General features: G+C 33.2%; 1 protein-coding gene across 6 annotated transcripts in view; it reads left to right on the top strand.

Annotated features, from left to right (window-relative positions):
• Positions 1-18,658: 18,658 nt before the first annotated feature.
• rbfox3b (RNA binding fox-1 homolog 3b) overlaps positions 18,659-25,039 on the top strand; it is a 997,536-nt gene continuing 991,155 nt past the window's right edge. For all 6 annotated transcript variants that reach the window (XR_015480257.1, XM_087243785.1, XM_087243780.1 and 3 more), the window contains exon 1: positions 18,659-18,891. The gene's annotated coding sequence lies outside the window, so the exon portion shown is untranslated. The remainder of the gene's footprint in view (positions 18,892-25,039) is intronic.

Here is a 25,039-nt window from a genome sequence, read left to right as displayed (position 1 = left end):
ATGCATAACCCTTATGAATTAACTTAGCTTAGTGAAATCAATATGGGTTGAAATAACTAGGAAAATTTGTTATACTCTAATCATTTCTCAGTTCCTGTAAAAAAACTAATGCCGTACCTGTCAATATATATATATATATATATATATATATATATATATATATATATATATATATATATATATATATATATGTATGTATGTATGTATGTATGTATGTATGTGTATGTATATATATATATATATATATATATATATGTATGTATGTATGTATGTATGTGTATATATATATATATATATATATATATATATATATATATATATATATATATATAAATATATATATATATATGTGTGTGTGTGTGTGTGTGTGTGTGTGTATATATATATATATATATATATACATACATATATATATATATATATATATATATATATATATATATATATATATATATATATATATATATATATATTGACAGGTACGGCATCAGTTTTTTTCCAGGAAATGAGTAATGATTAGAGTATAACAAATTTTCCTAGTTATTCCAACCCATATTGATTTCCCTAAACTATGTAAATATATATATATATATATATATATATATATATATATATATATATATATATATATATATATATATATATATAGAAATTTGGACCTACTTACAACCTTTTTATATTGAAAGAAATATGAATATCTTACTCAAACATATGCCTAATAAATTTAATAAACTCTTGAGAAAATAACAGCATAAACCCATTGTCACTAAAATAACCCTACACTAGAAAATAGTTCTTATTTTCATTTAGCTAAACTAAAACAGACAATAATATGATGTTCATAATGATCATAATGTAGCTTAAATGTTTAACTAAAATAATAATAAAATATATAAATATAAGATTAATAATAAGAGATTCAAACCGCTAATAAGAACTCCAATGATATCTCAATAATATTAAAAACGCATGCATCAGACTTTGTATAAAGGGGGAAAGCCACAAGTTAAATTTCAACAAGAATTTTCATTTGCAAAATTAAATTTTACAGTAGTCAAATCATTATTGATGATTTCATCTCAGTAATGATTTTAAATCACACTGAACTGAGCCAAACTGAACTGAACTTAAACACTAAAAACTGAACTATACTGTTCCAGTTACTATGACAATTTCTGTGAAGCTGCTTTGACACAATCTACATTGTAAAAGCGCTATACAAATAAAGCTGAATTGAATTGAATTGAATTAGAAAAACAAACATTTAAACAAACAGCATCTGGTAACTTTGACAGCATAAATCACAGTCCAGCTTGATTATTTTGTGACTTTAGTTCTAAACTATTATTTCCTGACATATTTCTTCCCTTTACTTTCACTCAATCTCTTCATATTTTTCGCCTGCTGCTGTGAAATCCGCTGTGAGATTTGTGTGTGCATCAAGGTCCTGTATTGGTACCGCTTGTTTTCTGACTTTTTCCTCTCGGCTAAAGGTGAAAATCCTCCTGCAGCCATCTGAGGCTTTTCTTTGTGTCTCAAGGTTATAAAACTCTCACGCAGATGATGAGAGGTGCTGCGGTTCATGACACGGAGGACGGCGCTGACCAAAACATCTTTGGGTCACAACAAAAGCATTGCAGATTGAAGGACGTGTGGAGCTTTTCAAAGTAAATCGCTGATTCTTTCTACAATATTTTGCCAGTTTAGTTGGATTGAATACGCTTCCTAAAGCAAAACATGACAGGAAATTTAGAGGTGCTTATAGATATAACTGCGTTGGTGCTTATTAAAAAAAAAGTTTGCTTCTTGTTTAAACTACTTATTTAAAATGAGTAGAAACAACACAATTCTTAAGCTTTTGGGGGAACAACTTAATTGTTTTATGTTCAATCCACTAAAATTTTGTGAACAAAAAAAAGATCAAAAGTAAACTTAACTGTTTTGTTTTGGGACAACATGAAGGAGATTTGTGTATTTTTTTACAGTGTACTAATTAATTTTTTTAATACTTTACTAATACTTGTATAAACATTTCATAAATAACTTTATATTTATATATATATATATATATATATATATATATATATATATATATATATATATATATATATATACTTTTTACTATCATTTTAATATAATTTAAATTTTATTTAATTACTAATATTATAATAATAATAATTAATAATTAATATTATTTCTGACATTTTGGGTGGATATGCAAATTAGGCATTATCTACACTACCTGACAGAAGTCATGTTGTCGATCCCAGTTGTAAGAGCAACAAATTATCACTTGATTATTACTCATCAACTAGTTAATCATTTGAAAAAGTGGCAGATTTTTTCCATGAATCATCTGTTGAGCATCCCATTCATCCCAAATGCTTCAGAAGACCTAATGGAACCCGCATGGACCCAAGATTCTCACAGTATTCAGTCAAGTTTGGTGAAGGAAAAATCATGGTTTAGGGTTACATTCAGATTAAGGGTGTGCGAGAGATTTGCTGAGAGGATGACAACATCAACAGCCTGAGTTATAGAGACATTTGTGCTGCCCATTACATTACAAACCACAGGAGAGGGCAAATTCTTCAGCAGGATAGCACGCCTGCTCATACTTCAGCCTCCATATCAAAGCTCCTAAAAGCAAAGATGGTCAAGGTGCTCCAAGATTGGCCAGCCTAGTCACCAGATATGAACATTATTGAGGATGCCAAGGGTAAGATGAAGGAGGACGCCCTGAAGATGAATCTAAAGAATCTTGATGAGCTCTGGAAATCCTGCAAGAACGCTTTCTTTGCCATTCCAGATGACTTTATTAATAAGGTATTGTTAAAACTTGGATAGGCGGCAAGAAAGTGTGAATAAAAATGTCTTTTTTTATATAGATTTCCATAACAGAAGACTGAGCACTAAGCCAATTTCGTTAATTTTTAAAACATTTTTTTAAAAATTTTTTTTAGATTTTAAGGTTTTTAATGAAAGGGTTTGGATTTTTCCTTTTAATCAGCCTTGATAAAAAGTTTGGTGTATGTAATCAGAATAGAGATAGAAACAAAACTAAGTTTCAGTACACTTTATCTTAACTTAGGCATTTGTCATAAGATGGATGGCAATAAAACTGCAAAGTATGTCGTAGATAATGAGATAAGGATATGTATTAGATTGTAAACCAGTGGCGCCTGGATCTGTGCTGCTTACCTTGGAATGAAATCCTGGAGGTGCCCCTGTTGTAAACTTTAGTGCATTTAATCAGAGCAGAAATATGATTAAAACTGCATGAGTGCTACTACAAACACAGTCGACGGACGGACGGACAGACAGACAGACAGACAGACAGACAGACAGACAGACAGACAGACAGACAGACAGACAGACAGACAGACAGACAGACAGACAGACAGATAGATAGATAGATAGATAGATAGATAGATAGATAGATAGATAGAGCCACCGGAATATAAAAAATAAACTAGTTGTTTGTTGTGTGCTATTGCTGCTAAACTAATTTGTCAATATAAATATCAATATAAATCCACATCAATATATTTAAATATATCATTTAAATATCATTAAAATATAAAGTACAGTTTAGTATCATTAAGCAAATAACCAACCAATCACTATCAAGAAATCTAAACAAAAGGAATATGGTGTTTAAATGCCATTTTGTATGCAGTTAAAATGATAGTTCCCCCCGAAATTTAATGCTGTCATCATTTACTCACCCTTTACTTGTTTGAAACCTTCTGAGTTTCTTCTGTTGAGCACAAAAGAAGACATTTGGAAAAATGTTGGGAGCCTGTAGCCATTGACTTCCATAGTATTTGCTTTTCATGCAGGTTTTCAGCTTTTTATACCTAATTTGTGTTCAACAGAAGAAACTCTTAAAGGTTTAAAACCACTTGATGGCGAAATTAAACTGAGCAAATTGTGATTGTTGTGTGAACTATCCCTTTAAAGAGCCTTTTACAGTTTATGCAGAGTTACCTAATGCTTCATTAATGCAAAAAAAAAGTGTGTTTAATGTTTGTTTGCTCACAGTAAACCCCGTGGATGTATGCAGTGAACTGGAAACGTGGCGACAAAACATTAGCAGTCTGACAACCAACCACCGACGCGCATCAAAAGTTTCCGAAAGAAAAAACAAAGAACGAGACACGTCTTTTCAAGCTGCGCCACATCAACACACTTGAGATCCAGCACTGACAGCATGACTTTGAGCAAAGGTCACTTTTTAAAAGTTTTTCTGAGAGATTTCAGCAAAGCTCGCTTTTTCTGCCCCCCCCCCCCCCCCCCCCCCCCCCCAGAGGAAACCCCAGAGGCTGGCGGAGTGTCGGGGTGAGGATACGCCCCAGTGCTTTATATTAATGGTGACTTTGGAGCTCGTAACGCTGAATCTCAGGGTTACAGCCCCCCGGGCGCCCACTGAGCGGAATACCGAAAGAGAGATGGGAGCGCGCGCGAGATATCGAGGCGGTAAAAAATCCATTTCCCGCCACCGCCCGCCCTTGCTGGTCACCAGGGTCCCTCTCGCTCTCTCCCGCTCAAGGTGAACCGAGCACGGGGTCTGTCAGCGCTGACCCCCGTCACTAATGATTTCAAATGATGGTCTCACACTGGAAACAATAACGACATCACCTCTGTCTCTCTCTCTCTCCATCAGAGAGGGCACCTTTATTCATCGGCAGGTTGCCATGACGCCCGCTGGGAGAAAAAGCGCGCACGCGGTGATCAAGGGCTCGAGCGGCCCGCGCCCGTGCAGAGGGCACCATTCATTAAACGCCGCACTCTTCGTTATGGAGCTCCGTTATCACTTCCATGACATTAACTGGAGGAACGTCCTGCCGATATATCCTGCAGCACCGGCGATTCGCTTTGAAAAATGGTTGCGTTTCATGTGGCTTTTAAAGTAAAGTTTCACTTTAGTGAAAGAGAGAGAGGGAACACGTAAACTTTGGGCTATTGTTGTTTATTTGTTGGTTTCTTTTGTAATAAAAAAGCTTTATCATTTGAAAAAAAATCTTATACTATTATATTATATTATATTATATTATATTATATTATATTAGGCTATATTATATTATATTATATTATTATATTATATTATATTATATTATATTATATTATATTATATTATATTAGGCTATATTATATTGTATTATATTATTATTTTTTCAGTTCTTATACTGTTTTTAATTAAGCATATCGAGTTGAGGATCATCATGTAACGTTAAAGTCAGCTTCAAATCAAATTTTACAATGTTTATTTTGCTTGCTCACATTGTTATTCATTAGGCGAATCAACTGAAAAAAACTGGTTTGTTTTGGTCATCTTCAATGTCTGACCATTTGCTTTCTTGTTTGGAGAAGTAGTTTGTGTCAACATCATTACCCTCTCACTATTATCTTGAGTGTTGGTTTCCATGAATGTGAAAAGGAAAATAATACTTATTTCATAAACCTTATTGTTTTGTTGGCCAAATTTCATATTTACAAGAGCAAGTTTTGTAAGTGTAAACCTTTTTTTCCTAAATTTAAAATTGAAATGAAAATGTATTTTAAGTGTATTGAGGGATCAACAAACGTAATAGCAATATGATGAAGAACCTGGCACTTATATTGGACTAAATGACTGAAACCCCCTGCATTGTTGTTGTTTGTTTGATGACATTTGTTGTTAATGTTTTCAAGCATTGCATAAAAAAACAAAACTATTAGCTTGAGATTTATAGGAAATGATGCGCAAAAGAGTGCCCTGCCCCCTACTCAATATTTAGTTTCAGTTGGAAGTACATTAACTTACTGAAATAAATTTAACTTCTGGTTTAGGCAGACTTTAAGTTTCTTTTTTATATATAATACATAGGATGTGTAAACATTGGGATGTGTAAATAAGGGATATGAGATCTGTGAAATACGGAGTTCTCTGTTATCACTGCGATTACATTAGCTGGAGGGACGTCCTGCCAATATATCCTGCTGCTATTTGCTTTGAAAAAATGGTTGTGTTTCATGTGGCTTTTATAGTAAAGTTTCACTTTAGTGAGAAAGACAGAGAGAGGGAGAGAGAGGGAACACAACAACTTTGGGCTTTTTCTGTTTATTTGTTGGTTTCTTTTGTAACAAAAAGATTAATCATTAGAAAACATTTCTGTTTTTAATTAAGCATATAAGGTTTAGGATCATCATGTAATGTTAAAGTCATCTTCAAATAAATTTTTACAGTGTTTATTTTGCTTGTTCACATTGTTATCCATAAGGTGAATACTTAAAATTGTGCAAGTTAATCAACTGGAAAAAATAATTTGTCTTAGTAATCTTCAATCAAAGTCTGAGCATTTGCTTTATTTATTTGAGGAAGTGGTTGGAACAGTGGTGTAGTCCAAAAAAAAAAAAAAAAAAAAAAAGTGGTGTACTAATACCCACCCAATTCTAATTTTAAAAGTAAAAAGTCATTGTTTCTTTAATTCATTAGCTATATACACACACACACACACACACACACACACACACACACACACACACACACACACACACACACATACAAACTCACACACACTAAACATTTAATGGCTTCTATAACTATTGACTTCTAACTATTCACTTCCACAGAAGAAAAAAAACTAAAACTGTAGAAGTCAATGGTTACAGATGTCCAGCTTTCTTCGAAATATCTTCTTTTTTGTTCAACATAATAAAAAAAGACAAACCGGTTTGGAACAAGTAAAGGTTGAGTAAACGATGACAATTTTAATTTTTTCTGGGTGAACTATCCATTTAAAAATACTTAAACAAATGTATTCATTTTTATCCCAATTCAATTATGCTTAGCTAATAGTGACCCCAGCAGACCCGGAGATTGGCTGATTATATTGAGCTGTATTTAAATGTGAGTGTAAAGCAGGAATTGTAATTTAATAATTGTGTGCTTGTAATTTAGCAGAGTTGGTTCAGGGGGTTGGTGCATCAGTTACATGTTGTAATCATTGTGTCTGAAATACAAGTAACTGTGTGTAAACAATTGAAAAAAAAAAAACTGTAATTAATGAATAGATATTTTGTATAATAATTGGTATTATTCTAGTTTTTGCCCAAATATCAGTGCAACCTCTAGCGCATGCGCATTGATTCACCCAACCGGCTTTGTTTGAATCCAATTTACCTATTGCAAACTAATCCCACCCAGCACGAGACGTCATTTCGACGTCGTTTTTTGGGCTAAATCAAGTCGGCCCGTCATAGACTTTATTTAGCCCAAATTTCGACGTCGAAAATTGGTCTGTATTTGGTCCGTCAGATTTGGTCTAAACATAGACCAAATATCGACGTGGTCTTTGTTTTGTCCGTCGGATTTGGTCTAAACAAAGACCAAATATCGACGTGGTTGTATTGCCCGTCGGATTTGGTCCAAACATAGACCAAATATCGACGTGGTCTTTGTTTTGCCCGTCGGATTTGGTCCAAACATAGACCAAATATCGACGTGGTCTTTGTTTTGCCCGTCGGATTTGGTCCAAACATAGACCAAATATCGACGTGGTTGTTTTGCCCGTTGGATTTCGTATATAAACATAGACCAAATATCGACGTGGTCTTTGTTTTGCCCGTCGGATTTGGTCCAAACATAGACCAAATATCGACGTGGTCTTTGTTTTGTCCGTCGGATTTGGTCTAAACATAGACCAAATATCGACGTGGTTGTTTTGCCCGTCAGATTTGGTCCACATTTAGCCCAGTATCAGACTTGAACATATGGTTAAAAAGAATTACATAAGTTCCTTACAAAATGTTTTACATCTATTGCTTTTTTCCAGTCCAATGTAGAATGCAAAATATATTTATATAGCAATTTAGTGCCATTACATTTCAATAATGGCAAACAAATAACGACGTTACTGCTGTTAACTCCTTCTCTATTTTCCCTTCTGCTTCATGCACTGATGCATATACTTTTCATTTAAGTTGATTTATTAATAAGGCAAAAGATTGTAACAAATAATGTAAATTTAAATTTGAAGTATATCAACGATAATAATATCAAAAAACAAAATCGTAATACACTTTATAATGCCATTTTCTTTTATGATTTAATCTATTTATCTTATTATTAATAAATCATAAATGTACTATAATCCTATTTGCTGTAACAATAGGCTAAATAGGATGCTCATCAATACATATTTTTACAAATAAATTATAAGGTTAAATTATTTTACAAGTTATTAATTTCTACATCAATATAAAAACCAATACCTTCATTCCTTCTTACCTCGGGGGAGCTTTTTCATATTGCCCACTCACCAGACAACAACAATACAACATTTTTTGTGATGTGTTTCATAGTTGAGAAAGCATATAGTGTATTTAAAAACAAAAAACATGGTTTTAAAAACCCAGGCTCTTTTACAATCAATATATTAAAATGAAAAACGTAAATAAAGTATTCTCTTGCTTTGCTTTGATCTTTTCTCTTACTTGCGTTGCTGCGTGTCCCTGACCTGTGTGAACAATATCGAGAGGTCAGTAAAACTGAACTCATTTCATTATGATTTGAAATCAGTGTAAAGTGCTGTCGATTGACGTGTTGTCCTTTTCCCTTTTAAATATGCCAAATTATCATATGTGATCTCCTCAACTGACAAGGGAAAAACGTCAAAAACATACTAGATGCTTTAAACTGTTCACTGCAGTAGTGCAATGCAAAATGGAAAATTTAGGATTCAATAATGAATTTTAAATAAATATTTAAATAATTTTAGTTTTAGAGTGCAGGTCGATGCACACACATAGGCATAGAGCGCTATGATAATGCTAAATGATCATATACATTTTCTACAACCAACAAGTAGAATAATATGCAAAGATTTGCTATTCAAAAATTTGTTCATAATATAAAAAATACTGATGTCCATTGGCTCTAGTGCATTAAATAATAATTAATAATAACATTAAGATTTTTTTATCACAAAATATAGAAAATGGTATGTTGATATTTATTGAAGGTATCATTTCAATGTTTAAAATTCCAGCATTGTGAAAAACTAGTTACAATTATTGTAAATTTTATTATATCCATTAAAAACAATATGGGGGATTCTATATTTGTTTGACATTAAAAGTAAATGTAAATTATATTAGAATTAAAGCTCTTTAAAACTGCAATTGTTTCCAGTATCTTATTTAGTTTTTATAATTCAGCTTTTGCCAATCATAAATGATTAAATGTTTTAATTTAGGGAATACAAAGATTTTTTTTATTGTTTGTAAACTTACAATATGGATGAATTTAGTAATGTGTAAAAATAACACTAAATCATAGCAAGAAACCTCCTTATGGGTAATTACTAGATTGTAACTGAATTGGCAGTAACAATTTACAATTTTACAATTTCTTTAGCCAAACATTCTACTTGCTATAAATGCTAAGATCACTTGACACTGAAATCAGGATTAAAATATTTTTTTAATTGTCCAATATGTGATTTTTATTAGCAGTATTATAGTTATATGCATATATATTTTTTTTAAATAAAAAAATAATTATAATTCTATATATTCTATATATTCTATTTATATTCTAATATCATACAAATAATATAAATAAATAAATAAATAATGAGGCTATTTATTATAAAATGAAATGTAATATTTATTATTTTTTAGAAATGAAAAAAATCATACTTTGATAATAATAATAATTTGATAATAATAATATAAATAATTATGATTGTTATTATTATTTTTATATTATCATTATTATTATTAATAATAATAATATTAATAATAATAATAATAATAATAACAATAATAATATTGTTGTTGTTGTTGTTGTATTTGTTATTATTAGGATTTTTTAAAGTCTATTTTTACAATTTCATACATGTAAACCACTGCAGAAAGTTCTAACCGGCAGGCCCATTTCATATACAGTACATACTTAATAAATAACTTACTATAAATTAAAAGAATTAACGTATGCTTTTTGTTTTCACAAGCTTTGGAGATGTAACATAAATTCCGCTTTTTAATAAAAGGTCACCTATAGCTTTCGCCATGAGGCTGTGTTCAAAATGACATCAGTGTTTTTAAAGTGTACTGCAAAGGGAGCACAATTGTAAACATGAAGATCGCTAAAACTGAGTTGTAAAAATAGTTTGAAAGCAAATTACACCCAAGAAAGATGATCTTAATGCTTTTTTTATATTCAATAATTCCAACTTTGAATGTTAGAATGTTCTAAATGAATAGACCGTAGGGGGGATAAGTGGCAATAGAACACAGCCAGGAACTCTTCTGCGCGAGTCAGCGTGACGTGCGTGCGCGGGCTCATCATTTGAATTAAATAACGGACACAAGCAACGGGCGGAACGGTAATCAAAGGTAAGTAAGTTACGATATTCGACGTTTCACATGTTTTATTTGTCGTTTTACTTATAATTTATGTTGAATTGAACTTTAGATGTGTAACGTTTTACATTATAATAATTTTTTAATGAACACTTAACCACTTGTTTTTATGTCGCCCTAGTGACGAGGTCATTGACAACAGCTAATGAATAATAGCTGTTTTGGTTATTTATTTGGCGATTTCAGCAAAATTACTTAATTTTATGTCTTCATTGCTTTCTAACCTGTGTAAAAATATAAGATGATCTGTTAAATCGACTTGGAATGAGCAAAAAATATTGCTCCGGCTATAACGTTAAAGGCTAACTTAACGTTATAAGAATTAAGCACTTCGCAAATAGCATTAATGGTGCTTATCATCGAGCTAACATTTTTAACATGTAATAATCCTAACAAAGTGAATCGCTGTCGGATCACGGTTTTGTTGCTCTGTTTGTAAATTTAGTGATGGTCTCCTCGCCAGAGAAGCTAGCAGCATTCAATGGGGAAGCTTTGCCATTTCGTAAGTTGTCTAACGTTACCCTATCGCTAGTCAAGTTAATTCTTTGTGGTTTCATTCTTTTCTGATTTCCTTTGTTCACAAACCATGCTTGTCTGTTTTTTTCTGATTGCTGTGCTATGTTCTGGTGTAAGTTTTTTTTCCTGTTTATTAAAAATAATTTTGTCTACATCCTTCTCTTTCGATTCACGTTAATGCAGTTTACTCATAAAAGTATCTTTAAAAATGTTTGTAAACGCATTCATTTTTTTTTATTATATCATGAAGCTTTTTATAATTTCACAAGGAAATACAATCCAAACAAGATCATTGGATTTCTCACAAAATACCATGCAACTTAATATACTGAGTGAGGAGTCAAAATTGTGGCTAGTTTATGGTACAGATACTGTGGATTGGACATTTATATTAATGGAATTGTACTTTGTAATAGTAGATACCAGGTGAGATGTCATACTGATTAACATGTTATTTTTCTTATAACTTTTTAATGGCAGTTTCGCTGGAATCTCCAATTGAAAACATCGTGTGCGCTTAGACTTCTGTTCCAGTTCTGACTACACCACACTCTGCTTATGTTGATCACTGACTACTATGTTCTCTGAAGGTATTCATTCATTCATTTATTCATTCAGTCATTTATCCATTTTCTTTTCGGCTTAGTGCCTTTATTAATCTGGGGTCACCACAGCGGAATGAACCGCCAACTTATCCAGCACGTTTTTATGCAGCGGATGCCCTTCCAGCCTCAATCCATCTCTGGGAAACATCCACACTCATTCACTACGGACAATTTTAGCCTACCCAATTTACTTGTACCGCATATCTTTGGACAGTGGGGGAAACCGGAGCACCTGGAGGAAACCCACGCAAACTCCACACAGAGACGCCAACTGACCCAGCCAAGGCTCGAACCAACAACCTTCTTGCTGTGAGGCGCCACTGCAGCGCAGAATCTGAAGGTATTACTGTAGTAAAACAACAGCACCCATGACGGTAACGCTTTCTTTTACAATCCGCAAAGTACCGCTTAAGTACAGTGAAATAACGGCGTGCTTTTCTGTACATATAGTGTACCTACGCAAACGTTAATTTTATGTACAGAAAAGTACACCGTTATTTCACTGTACTTACGAGGTAGATTTCATGCTGAATATCTGGTTGTTACCCCCTTATTACCCAAGCATTACAGTTTGTTCCCTTACCTACACATACCTACACATACGTTCATTATACTTATACAATACGTACAGAAAAGTACACGGTAATTTCACTGTACCTATGCGGTACTTTGCGGGTTGTAAAAGAAAGTTTTACCTACATTATAAACATTATATATATATATATATATATATATATATATATATATATATATATATATATATATATATATATATAATCCAAAGTAATTGTCTTAAAACCATGCACATTTGAATTTTAATGAGAATGAGAATTAGATTTTTACTTGTCCTGCCAACTTTTTCTCTGGCCTACCAAAAAAATATAAAAGATAATTTTAAGCCATTAATTAAGATAAGTTTTTAACCACATGTTTAAAATTGTGTATCAAAAGAAGACAAATGTATACTAGTTGTCCATATATTAACTTTTTTTATTCAGTAATATAACTTTTTTAACAATTTAGATTTTAATGAAGGTTGAAGGTTCCAGATTACCAGTTAACTATTCATAAATTGGGAGTCTTATTCAATTATACTTGAACCGTATTAGTAAAAAGAGTGTTACTGAACAGTACTTATATTGTTTTTTACCTTTACAAATTGTCAGTAGTCAGCACATGCTCTATTAGGGAGATTGTTAGTTGTATAAATCAAAAGCATCATGTTTTTTAGCACTGTGGTATGAGCTTGGTGAAATGATCTTTAATTTGATATTAATAATCTGTTATTGACTTATTAAAGTGAATGCTTGCAAAAAAAAAATTATCAGCAGAACTTTGGGTGTAATCAAGAGATTCTGGTGACTCATAAAATTAAGATGGAGAGCAGGAAATAAAAAATATGAATGTGAGACATAAAGGAAATCTGCATTTTTTTCAATTGATACTATAATACAAAGGAGAAATAAGTTTTCTACTGAACTGAAATATATTTTCTGCCATTGACGTAACAACTGTAAGCTACTCGCATGAAAAAACTATAGTAAAAATATGTTTTTGAACCATACTACAGTTTATTGCTAATATATATATATATATATATATATATATATATATATATATATATATATATATATATATATATATAATTTGTTTTTCACGCTAATAATGTTATCTTTCAGACATCATCATCCTCATCATGATCATCATTGGTATTATTAATATTATGATTAAATTAGGATTTTTTTCATTTCCTAATATATAATAAAAAATACATTTTATAATAAACAGCCTCATTATTCATTTATTCATATGATTAATATATGAATATAGAATACGTGTTAGCTTTTGTAAGTGATTTGATTTAGTATGTCACATTCTCAATATTATTAGTAAAGGAAACATTGGATCTATATGTGGCATTAATATATATGTCAGTTAATATAAAAAGCGAGTGCATGTTTTTGGCAAAACTAATATTTTTAGTATTTTTATTTTAAATGCGTGCTTGTAAAACAATATTATTTGCACAAATAAATGATGGGGTTCTTCTTTTAAAAAAGTAGTTTCTCCCCGTTTAAAACATATGGGCCTTTTACGCTATAACTAACGTGGTTCAAGAGATGGGTAAGCGACAGAGAATTTTGGGAAACATTCGTCACTACATAGTTCTTTCCCCAAACAATGCATCGTATGATAGTGCAGTGGTGAGTTGTTTGAGAAACGCAGCCTTGCTGGTGTGTTATGAATTGCATGTTTTAAATGACTGACACATTTATTGGCGGTGTAACCATTAAGCTTAAATAGGCTGAGCATATTTTTATTAATATTAAAACACATTAATAAAAACTAGCCACCCTTTGATTTTTTTTCGTTCCTGTATATTTTTATCAAACAAAAAATGCAATGAATTGTTTATTTTGGTTTTCATTTTATTAGAATAAATATAATTAGTAGGCGACACAACTTCTACACTGGCTCTTGCGTTTTTACATATTCTACAGAAAGACTTTTTTGGCTCAAAGACATATGCCTGTTAATTTAAGCGCTGTATTTTGACAGATTTCGCAAAGGCTTCAGCTATTCTAACTGTCAGCTGGTACCGTTTTGGGACTGTGTGGCGTCTGTAGTGTCTGGATGACAGCGAGAGAGAACGAGATGAGATCAGACCTCAGATTCGATGTGTGGCCTCATGTCAAAGTTACTTTACTGCATTTTTTAAAAAAATATTGGCTCATCTAAATTAATTTTTCGTTCGATTAAAAGCCGAAATATTGCCAGACAGACAAAGCAACTTTCTGTTCAGTGATAACATACGCACACACACAGAATACACTCTTGTCGGCCTATTCATTATTGATTTTTTAACATAATAAACAAGTGCAAAAAAGAAGAGCTGAACTTCGGAAAAAGTAATCACTGCGGATGCCGCAATGGTTGCTTTGTTTCCCTGCAGTTGGCTAGGCTTATTAATGGCGCTGCATTGCTTCATCACTCGTTTTAATAAATAAGTTTATTTATTATTTAATATTGTAAGATGATGGTCGCGTGATTTTTAAAATGAGAGTATGCATTGCGGATTTATGGCTATTGATCTTATCTACCGGCGACCCACCCAGAGTTAAACATCAAGTAGGTGCGTTAAAGGTGCATGTATAAATTAGTTGTGTTGCCCCCAGATTCTGCAAATAAATCATATGAATAAATAAATACTAGGCGATTTATTATAAAATGAAATTTAATATTTATTATATATTAGGAAATTAAAAAATAATAATTTAATAATAATAATAATAATAATAATAATAATAATAATGATGATGACTTTGATGATAATAACTATTATTTTTATTTTTGTGTATTAGAAATTAAAATTTTTTTATAATAATATTAATGATGATAATGGAGATTCTTCTTCTTGTTGTTATTATTATTATTATTATTATTATTATTACTATTAATAATAATAATAATAATAATAATAATAATAAGTAGGGTTTTGTTTATTTATTTTTAGAAAATTCTACTTTTACAATTTGACACTTGTAAACCAGAGCAGAAAGTTCTAACCGGCAGGCCCGTGTCATACAGAAATTTAATAAATAACCTATATAAATCAAAAGAATTCACGTATGCTTTTTGTTTTCACAAGCTTTGGAGATGTAACATAAATTCCGCTTTTAAATAATAGGTCACCTATAGCTTTAACTTAAGGCTATGTTCAAAATGACATCAGTGTTTTTAAAGTGCACTGCAAAGGGAGCACAACTGTAAATATGAAGATCGCTAAAACTAAACTGTAAATATAGGTAAAAAGCAAATTACACCTAAGAGAGATGATCTTAATGCTTAATGATGGTTTTATTTTTAATCATTCAATGTTTAAATGTTATATTGTTCTAAATTAATAGGGCATAGGGGGATAAGTAAAAACTTAAAATTATTTCTGTCATTAATTACAAACTCTCCCGTCATTCCAACCTTTAGAACACACATTTAAATATTTTAAAATATATGATATATATATACAGCAATTAAATTATGAAAATTGTGAGATTAAAGCTAGTCCTATAGTCCAGAGATCCGGTCCCCGCGTCAGGTCAGGTGCGCCCGAAAATAAAACGTGGACACGGCGATGGAGGCGCACTCAACTCACAAGGGAGAAAAGTGGGTGACATGATGATCAGCTTAATTAATTACATGTTTTGGTCAACTAAATCTTTAAACACAACTCTCTTGAGCTCTAAAAGGAAGAAACGCAGAAGAAATTTGCTGTTAAATAAATTTTAGCAGAGACTCAACTGCCAGTCATTTTCACATTAGTTGTTCGGGAAGATGTAGCCTAATAAAATGTTTTAATAAAAATAAATAGTTCACTGCACAGTCCCACAGTAGGCTACACTATAAATAATATTTTAATTTATTCATTAATATTATTATTACTATGATTACAATTAAGCTAAAATTGACAACGCATAGCCCTTTGAATGTTTGCTTTCATTTTGACATTGCTAAAAAGCGCACTTTTACAGTTGTGTAGAGAAACATCCCATATGCAGCAGCAGTCAAGGTATAATAAATGCCTTTTGCATTTAAAGATGGCCAGCCTGCGAAGTCAAGTTTGCAGTGTTATAAATGGAATAGGTATATAGTGTTTAAGTGCAATTACAGCGGATCAACCGAGAAACCTCTCACAATCTTTTAAAAATGTGTAATTAAGGCTATACTGCTATTTGCTTATGCAAAATTAAACAACATTAAATATATTACAGCATATCGAATTTGTTTTGACTTGTAGCTCATGGCCCTAAAATAAAAATAACCTGAAAACAAGTTATTAAAATTTAAATAACTAAAAATGTTAATTTATTATAAATTAATAAATAAAATGACGGGTAGGCCTAGTAACCTAATGGTTAATGATGGTTTACAAATGCCAAGCAGACAATATCACGAAAAAAAAATACACTTACGATAGCCTAAGATAAATCTTTATTTTTACATTTAAAATGATGAAAAAAGTTTTATAGCCTATTAAGTTGCCTGTTATCCGTGCCAAACAAATTTTCACGGTAATAACTGAATTTAGGCATATTTTTTTAGGTATTTTTCTGGCTACACTAATGCCTTAAAATGTAACGAAGTAATTGTTTTGAATGACAGGGTAACATTTAGCTTTTCCCTAATGTTGGTTGGATAAAAGGCTCCGCAAAGCGGGATGACTCGGTTAAGCTGATTTATATTTATTTACCGGTTATACGAATAGTCTGATCGTGGGTCAGCTTGCATGTGTGGGCATAATTTGACGTCTTTACCTAAAACTTTAAACATTCATATGCCTGCTATTTGAAATAAAATTGAAATAAATAAGGAGAAAAACATATGATTTAAAGCACTCGTTTGGCACTGAAGCCATCCGTCTGCATTAATAAGCGGTATCGTTGCATTACCATCATTAATAAAATCAGTAATAGCGACAATGTGCATATTAATATTACTATTAAAACGTATAATACTGCCTTAGGTCAGTAACAAAGTAAAGTAATAATAAATGTGAATAAATAGCCTAAATGAAAGGAACAAGAGAGACCAAAATCAGCCACCAGGTCTAGTGCCCCCCTATGGATTAAAAATGCCCCCTCAGTTCTGATTCCTGGCGCCGGGCCTGGATGTGAGTCTACCTGCATGAAAAACAGGTAGTAATAGAAACTTTTTTTTATTACGTGTTTGAGGCCATATTTGACTACAAAAGTGCAGTCAGTAGGCTACTTCAACTTTTACCAGAGTTGTTTTAAGCATCAGTATCACTTTTTCTTGAGTAGGATGTGTGTATTTTGCCATCTCTTTCCATTTCTTAAAAATAAATAATAATACAATAAAAAGTATGGTTAAATTAACTGAAATGTGTCCTTAAACAAAAACATGTGTATCATGCAGTCAAAATAGCATTTATTATTTGAATGTCACGTTAATTTTCTTAAAATAACACATAAGGATGTGCATTATATCAACTAAAACAGAGTTTTTCTTTGTTATAGCAGGTGCAGCCAAACTGCGACACAACAGCCACCGAATTTACAGGGCCTTGAGAGATCACCTGTACGGTCTGGCGGTGGCAGACGCAGAGCTGAAAACACTATCTGATGCTTTTGTTGTTGTTAATGTTAAATTGACCAATACATGTTTTGTCATTACTTTTGTCTGCAAATATTAGGCTAATAAATAATATTTTTAAACAAAATGTTGAATTTCTGAATTATGTGAATTTTCTAAAACGTTTATAAAGGTATTTCTCACAACCAGATTTCGACTTAAAATTGACGTATTTTCGACGACATGAAAAAGACGTCTTTTCACCTTTCACTTTCCCACCTGTTTTCCACGTTGTTTGGACGTCTTACAATTACGTCTTTTCGACGACATGAAAAAGACGTCTTTTCACCTTTCACATTCCCACCTGTTTTCCACGTTGTTTGGACGTCTTACAATTACGTCTTTTCGACGACGTTAAAAAGACGTAGTTTCGTCTTTCACTTTCCCACCTGTTTTCCACGTTGTTTGGACGTCTGACAATGTCGTCTTTTCGACGTCTTTTCGACGAACTATTGCTGGGTGGGATTATTGTGGTTTGACTTTAAATTGAATGCTGTACCGACCATGACAACAACACGGTAATCAAACCACAAACTAGAGCAGCCCAAACTCGGTCCTGGAAGGCCGATGTCCTGCATTAGCTCCAACTCACCCGTATGAAAGTTTCTCATATACCCAGAAAGGGCTTGATTAGCTGGTTCAGGACAGCGGCCCTCAGAACCGAGTTTGGGCACACCTGATTTAGTGTTGTCACGTTCATTAAACAAATGACTCTTATGAACCAGCTCTTGTGAGTGAATAAAATGCACACCTCACAATCTGCATAGTACTGTGAAATAAATGGTCATAACACAAATCGAATAGTACTTTAATCCGACCAGTTAATCAATAATAGGCCTACTGAGATGAATTTGTGAATGATTCAAATCCACAGCGCGCATATCAGTGCAATTCGACTCATGGTCAAATGATTCTTTTGAATCAGTTCTCGTGATGAATCGTTTATTTTCAAAGCGGTCATTGGCTCAGTCTGTATTAACTCAGTGAGCGCGTCAACTGAACCAACAGAATCGGCTCGTTTTGTGGTGCTTTTGAAAGATATTTAACTTCACAAAATGAACATAAAGTCATATGTAATTAATAACTGTCGGTTTTATGACAAGATCGTGTCACACTGTTGCGATGTGTAATTTTGGCCTTGGAAGTGCGCTGAGATGAAACAACGCACAGCTGGACCATCATCAGAAAACCACAACCAAAGGCAAACAAGGTAATCTTTTACTTGATGTTATATCGCCACTCCACTACTTAATATAGTATTTTAAGAAACCCATCAACTGCCCGTGTAAACTCTAGTGCTTACTTCGACAAGTAATGTTTTATTTACTTATTTAGTATAACTTTTTTATGACAGGAGTGGAGTGTGTTAGTAGTTGTTATGGAAACTGCTGGAGATGAGCAGTGTTTCGTCTGTTTCTCATATCTTTTCTGTCTTGAAAGTAGCACGTTTAAATATATCTGTTTATTAGGCCAAACTAAACATGTCAAAACTTTAATGACGGTTTCTGCTAAAGGACAACACAGAAACTTCATACATCTAAATTAAATCAGTAGATTTAAACCACAACGTGATGTGTGGACAATATGGGTGGTGGGTTTTTGGCAGTGGTGAAAAGAGCACTGAAAAAGCATACTTAAGTAAAAGTATCATTACTTGCCTAAAAATGTAGTGCGAGTAAAGTAAAAGCACCTGTTATAAATATTACTCAAAGTAGGAGTAAAAATTTGCCCTTTTAAAAGTACTCATAGTGAGTATTATGCTGTTAAAAGTTGATGCATTTGCATGTTATTTCTGCATGTGTGTAAACGTAACATTCTGTAGTGCATTTAGTCATTGTACTATGCACACAATGTCATAAGACATAAATATAAGGTTAGATTTAGGATGTGATGTCAGGTGACCAAAATTCAGCATCTAGCCAGCGTCTAAGGACAACACTATTTTGATGTCCAATAATGACATCAAATAACGTTGATATTTGGTTGATTTTAGGTTGTTAGAAAGTGACCAAAATCCAATGTCGAGCCAACATCTTAAACAAACATCTTATTGATGTTAAATACTGACACATATTCATCAGGTATGGCAACCAAAATTCAACCGCTGATGGTAACGTCGACACAACGTCAAGCTGTAACATCATTAGACGTTGATATTTGGTTGATTTTAGGTTGGACGTTGGGCAGTGACATTGGGCTGATGTTGAGTTCTGATGTAAACCCGATTTTTAATTCCAAACAAAATGCAGCGTCTCCGCAACATTAGGGTACAATTTCAATCTGACAGCATGTTGACGTCTTGTGCCTGCTGGGTGTTTAAGGCTATTTCGGTCATCATACAGTAAATATCCATCATCTTCTCATCAGTGACATGCATCTAAACCAGGGGTGCCCATACTCTGTCCTGGAGGGCCGGTGTCCTGCTAAGTTTAGTTCCAATCCCAATAAGACGCACCTGGGCTAGCTAATCAATCTCCTACTAGGCTTTCTAGAAACAGCCGTGCAGGTGTGTTGGGGCAAGTTGGAGCTAAAATCTGCAGGACATCAGCCCTTGTCCACCATACCCGTCTGTGTACTTGTGTGGAAAAGTCTAGAAGTGATACAGATTTGTTTATTTTGGATGCGTTTAATTGTTTTACAGCACTATACAACCAGCCACTTTATTAGGTACACCTTACTACTACCGGGTTGGACCCCCTTTTGCCTTCAGAACTGCCTTAACTCTGTCGCATAGATTCAGCAAGGTGTTGGAAATATTTCTCAGAGATTTTGCTCCATATCGACATGATAGCATCACACAGTTGCTGCAGATTTATTGGCTGCACATCCATGAGGCAAATCTCCTGTTCCACCACATCCCAAAGGTGCCCTATTGGATTGAGGTCTGATGACTGTGGTGGTCTGTTGCACCCGGTGTGGTCTTCTGCTGCTGTAGCCCATCTGCCTCAAGGTTGGATGTGTTGTGCAGTCAGAGATGCTCTTCTGCAGACCTCGGTTGTAACGAGTGGTTATTTGAGTTACTGTTGCCTTTCTGTTTGCTGGAACCAGTCTGGCCATTCTCCTCTGACCCCTGGCATCTACAAGACATTTGCACCCACAGACCTGCGGCTCACTAGATGTCTCTTTTTCAGACCATTCACTGTAAATCCTGGAGATGGTTATGCGTGAAAATCCAAGTAGATCAGCAGTTTCTGAAATACTCAGACCAGGCTGTTTGGCACCAACAACCATGCCATGTTCAAAGTCGCTTAAATCACCTTTCTTCCCCATTCTGATGCTCGGTTTGAGCTGCAGTAGATCATCTTGACCATGTCTACATGCCTAAATGCATTCAGTTGCTGCCATGTGATTGGCTGATTAGAAATTTGCGTTAATGAGCAGTTTGACAAGGTTACTGAATAAAGTAGCTGCTGAGTGGTGTACTATTTATACTTAATTACTTACCATCTTACCAATAATAGAGTTAATTTTAATAGAAATGAGTAAACAAACAATATCTGTCACCCAAAAAAGAAGACTAATGTATTTTCTCCTCATTTTTGGGTGTATATGACATTCTCGCCAGGTTTCATGAGAGTCTGTGATGTGAAATATAATTCTGTCTGTCAGTCATTGCTGTTAGTCTTAGCTCTCTGTGCTGGCAGTGAATGCCCGCACATGACAATACGAGACCATGAAATTCATTTCACACCGCGCTCAGACGCCTGTGATGAGCGTAATGCGCATGTGGAGCACGTATGACTGTGGTGTTTCGCTGTGAAGAGAGCACAGATCACTGTAACTCTCCTGCTCTCAAAACGCACCATTATGCCTGACAGATTCTATTACACGACTCGCAGTCCACAGATGAAGTTGTGCATGAGAGAGAGAGACGCACATCAACAGTAACTCTACGTCTGTCTAGCTTTCAGTACACTGTGTATGCTGTAGGGCTGCACAATATTGGTCAATTGACACTGCGATATTAACCACCAATTTATTATATCATGATTATCAACATGCACAATAATAATATCGTGGGCCCTCCAAAATACAGTATATAATTATTTATTTTTTTAAACTCTTAGAGCGTTTACAAAATTCAGATTGTATGTGATTTTTGAATACCAAAAAAAGTCATATGAAATTTTTTAACGTGATTTTATTGTGTGGGAATTTGAGTGTCTGGGCGTTTCCTTGTACTGGGTTGCAGCTGAAAGGGCATCCGCGGCGTAAAACAGAGGCTGGATAAGTTGGCGGTTAATTTCGCTATGGCGACCCCTGACGAATAAAGGTACTAAGTTGAAAGAAAATAAACAAATGAATGAATAAATTTGTAAAAAAATGTGGATATAATAATAATAAAAAAAAAATAAACATGGTGGTAATTAAATCTTTTAAAAGGGGCACTGTAAGAATATTGTTGCCTTTTTAAATTTAGTTGAATCAAATAATTTTTTTCTAGTCATTTTAATTTGCATCAGTCAAACAGACTGAAAATAAGTTAACATTTGTAACCTGGACAAATTTATTCTATTTTGATTTTTTTTCTATCTAAATTATTAATAAGTCTTCAGTTTAGTTGAATCAAACTATCTTTTTTAATTATCTCAAAGGAAAGAAAACAGACTGAAAATATTAAGTTTAACTTTGTAACCTTCAAATATTTAGTTGAAACCTGATTAAATTAACTTTTTGTTTTCGTCATTGTGAATTAGTAATCCAGTCTTCAACAATCTTTCTTTTAGTCATCTGAACTCAATTAAAAGGTTTTTTTCTTTTTTAAAACAAGCGAAATAAATAAAAATGGAGTGATTAAAATGTTTTTCTTTTGGACATAAGATTATTTTGCTTGTTTTGAAGAAAAACTGACTTCATTTGGACATTGTTTCTTAAAACAAGGCGATTATATTTAGCTTGTTTAGAAAATGCTTCTTGATTTATAAATTTTAGATATTGGACTAAAAAGAGACTGAACAATTTACAAGTGAGAAAAGCATTTTTTGCAGTGTAAAACTTAAAATATTTAGTTGAAACCTGAAATTAAGTTAAAGAAATTTCTATATTATTATTTTTTTAATTTCATGCCATATCATTCTTTACAGTGTAATAAGAAACACACAAAACACTACAGCATGTTTACTGTTTAAATAAGTACTTCCACAATAAAATGTTATATGTGGTGCATGACTATTATAATATAGATATTTATTCTCAGACAGTCTTTTTGTAATACTGTTCACTGTAAAAAAAATGCTGGGTTCCACTCAGACTATTTGTGTTAGGACAACATGAAGGAATTTAGTTGACTTAGTTATTACAAATTTAAATGTATTGAACACGAGACAATTAAGGTATTTCAAAAAACTTAACTGTTTCAGCTTATTTTAAATCAATAGTTTAAACAAACAGCAAACGTTTTGTGTGTTTTTGCAGTTCAGTCTGTAATTCAAGCTGGATATTAATTTCTTTCTATAATTTCTCACTTTTCTGCATATTTCTGTCAGTTCTCAGACCTTTCAGCAAGTAATAAGTGATCTACTGTAAGTGATGTTGTTTTTAAAGGTTTTCTTATGGTTTTTATTTATTTTATAATTTTTCTTAAAGCTGATTTAATAATCAAGTCTTCAGTGTTTTACATGGTCTGCTGCTCAAAAACAGTTTCTATTTCATAGATCTTTATTCCCAGACAGCCTTACTTTTTTTTGCAACATTGTAGATTCAGTTTTATGACTAAGTTTGCAATTTAAGTTAGATATTCTTACTGTATTTTACTCCGTTCTCAGACCACAGAAACTAGCGTTTGTTTGAAATCTTTCCTCCGTTGTGAACTGCGGCAGCTCTCAGAGAAAAAAAATCTCCTGCTCGGTGCAGGAAACTTTAGCGTCCAGGTATTGTTTGAGCGGCGTTCCGACAGGTGCCGTTGAATATTCATCCGCTGAAAGGTTTTCCTGGCCGTAATCAAGCTCAATATGCTCTTGCGCTGCGTCTGTCAATCACAGGCGCCCCAAATGAGCCGTGCCGCTCGACGGTCATGAAAATTCATAAAACGCCCAGACTCTTCCTCACCCCAATCCAGTGAAGGGCAGAGGGGATTTGTGTGTGTGTGTGTGTGTGTGTGTGTGTGTGTGTGTGTGCGCGCGTGTAGATTCTCCTGGTTTCAGAGAGGTCACGCTAGTATTTCCTACAGGATTTGCTTTGCAGGTGCAGATCTTGATAAAGTCATGGCTAAACCTTCACTGTACAAATATGTTACTTAACAGTTGTAGGACTGTATTTTTTAGCATAAATTGCCTGCGCTCTTTAAAAAATGTACATTATTGAACACTTGTGTTTTTCTGTTTATGTTCCAAACCAAATATTGTCTGAATTGGAAAAAATTATTCATTAAATTTGCTGAATTTTATGCAGGGTAACTGGTTGCAAACATTTTATATGGCTGAATTTAAACCACAAAATAATTCAGTAATGTTAAACTTCATTTGTTTGTTTTAAATTCAGTCCATATCATTTTTTTTGCAACCACTTAGTAAAGTAGTAAATCCAATGAAGATTTTTTTTTCAGTCTGAATTGGCTATTTGATTTATGGTTTAGAAACTAGGTAATGATTTTCCAGTACGTTGTTATATTTATTGCAACATTACTTACTGTTTTTTACACGTATAATTCTCCATATGAAGATGCACAAAAAAAAAAAAAAACCTCCAACACTGTAAAAAATGCAGAGTTGTCCTGACACAAATCGGTTATGTTAACTTAAAGGCGCTGTATGTAAGTTTTTGACTCTTCTTAAGTGTAAAAATACCATAGTATGTTTGCAGATATTTTAGATACATGCTAAGTGAACATTCTTGTTTATCTGAATAACAATGCTGAAGTCAGATATTCTGCTTTGAAAGTGTGCGTTACGTGCCGGAAAATCTGTTTTTGTTTTGGTTTCTTTAACCTGCCCAATACCAGTTTAGCCAATTGTATTTCAGCACCCCTTGTTGCCTTTGATTTATTCTGTCAGAAAAGTTCTCAAAGTGTGTGTCCGCAACTGAAACGGCCCCTCCGGTGGACAGAAGCAGCCTCTGAAATGAGACACATATTTAGAGTTCCACATGAGATTATTAATTAGCAAATAATATTAATATAACGAATATAAACAGTTGGTGAGCAGGTTATATCGTAACCCCGTGTCCTAACAACACGCTGTTTGCACCAGACGAAACATGACAAATTTAAATACAGCTTATTAGAAGCACAGAATAGTGCACTTACTGCACTCCAACGAAATGGTAAGGTTTATAATCTAATTAATACACATTAAACCTCTTCGACATTATTAAATGTAGATGTTGAATCACTGGTATGTGTTGGGTTGCACTGAGTCACG

Source organism: Danio rerio, chromosome 3, assembly GCF_052040795.2.
Source record: "Danio rerio strain M-AB ecotype USA chromosome 3, GRCz13ab, whole genome shotgun sequence".
In the NCBI taxonomy this organism is placed as follows: Eukaryota; Metazoa; Chordata; class Actinopteri; order Cypriniformes; family Danionidae; genus Danio; species Danio rerio.
This window is presented reverse-complemented; position numbering and strand designations above follow the sequence as displayed.